This window comes from Rhincodon typus, unplaced genomic scaffold (genome assembly GCF_021869965.1).
Source record: "Rhincodon typus isolate 14 unplaced genomic scaffold, sRhiTyp1.1 hic_rhity00006858, whole genome shotgun sequence".
Classification (NCBI taxonomy): Eukaryota; Metazoa; Chordata; class Chondrichthyes; order Orectolobiformes; family Rhincodontidae; genus Rhincodon; species Rhincodon typus.
In genome coordinates, this window is record NW_025972496.1 from 4,799 (window position 1) to 6,429 (window position 1,631).

The 1,631-nt window shown below is 42.6% G+C and overlaps 1 protein-coding gene across 1 annotated transcript in view; it reads left to right on the top strand.

The window, feature by feature from the left end:
* Nucleotides 1–1,631, top strand: part of LOC125482185 (elongin-A-like) — a gene marked incomplete at its 3' end in the record, with an annotated part of 5,156 nt that overhangs the window by 329 nt on the left and 3,196 nt on the right. The window lies entirely within an intron of this gene.

Sequence of the window (1,631 nt, forward strand, 5' to 3'; positions counted from 1 at the left end):
ACCAGCTAGAGATCATAAACTAACCAGTTGGTAATAATAAGATGACCAGCTAAAGATCATAAACTAACCAATTAGTGATAATAAACTAACCAGCTAGAGATCATAAACTAACCAGTTAGTAATAATAAACTAACCAGCTAGAGATCATAAACTAACCGGTTCGTAATAATAAGCTGACCAGCTAAAGATCATAAACTAACCGGTTAGTAATAATAAACTAACCAGCTAGAGATCATAAACTAACCAGTTGGTAATAATAAGCTGACCAGTTAAAGATCATAAACTAACTAGTTAGTAATAATAAACTGATCAGCTAGTGATCATAAACTAACCAGTTAGTAATGATAAACTAACCAGGTAGCAATAACAAACTAACCAGCTAATGATCATAAACTAACCACTTGGTAATAATGAACTGACCAGTTAGTCGTAATAAACTGACCAGCTAGTGATAACAAACTAACCAGTTAGGCCGGTAGGTGACAGGTTAGTCACATCGCACTGAGCAGCGAGTTACAGTGCACTGGCCAACAAGATGTAAGCCAACAATTGTGACACTAACTGAAACATGTATTGACTAGCGAGTTATTACCCAGGGATTACAGCGCTGACTGTGAATACTAACTGTGCGAGCTATAATGACCGGCCTGTCAGAACTGAGTAATTGTAGCACTCACTGAAACATACGCTGGTGGGTTAGATATAACCAGCAAATTATAACCACTGACTGGACTATACTTTCACCAGCCTGCACTAAGTGAGCTGTACTTTGGGTTAGCTATAAACTGCACGTTATAGCACTGAGTGAAATAGAAACCGGCCGACCTGCAATAACCCAGTAATTATCGCTATAACTGAAATATACAATGTCTGGTTTACTTATAACTCGGTAACTGTAGGACAAGTCAAAATCTATAGTGTGGACTAAAAATATATTCTGCCTGTTATAGTCCAGGCATTACATCCCTTAGTAAAACATACACTAACTGGCTGGTTATAATTTGGACTATCACGGGCAGTTTTGGGCCCCGTATCTAAGGAAGGATGTGCTTGGCCTTGGAGAGGGTCAGGAGGAGGTTTAAACAGAACGATCCCAGGGAACGAAGGGCTTGTCGTGTGAGGAGCGGTTCAGGACTCTGGGCCCGTACGATGAGAGGGGAATCAGACTGAAACTTAGAGAATACCGAGGAGGTGGGCCTGGATGGAAGTGGATATGAAGAAGGTGGCTCCACTAATGGAGAGACTAGGAACCGGAGTTGGGGGCCGGAGGGGCACGGCCTCAGATTGAAAGGACGACCCTTTAAAACTGAGATGGGGAGGAATTCCTTCCGCTGGAGGGATGCAACTTGTTGACACAGCAAGCCACATTATTGAGTGTGTTTAAGACAGAGGTAGGACCTTGATTGGGAAAGGGCCAGGAGAAGATATATCAGCCGCGATTGAACAGCAGAGCAGACCCAGTGGGCCAAATGGTCTAATTCTGGCCCTAAATCTTGCGGTTTTCTGTCAATTTCTAGCCCTGACTGAAATATACGCTGACCGGTCAGTTATAACGCAGTAACTATGGCCCGGAGTGAAATATTTGCTGACCGGTCAGTTATAACTCAGTAACTATGGCCCTGAGTGAAATA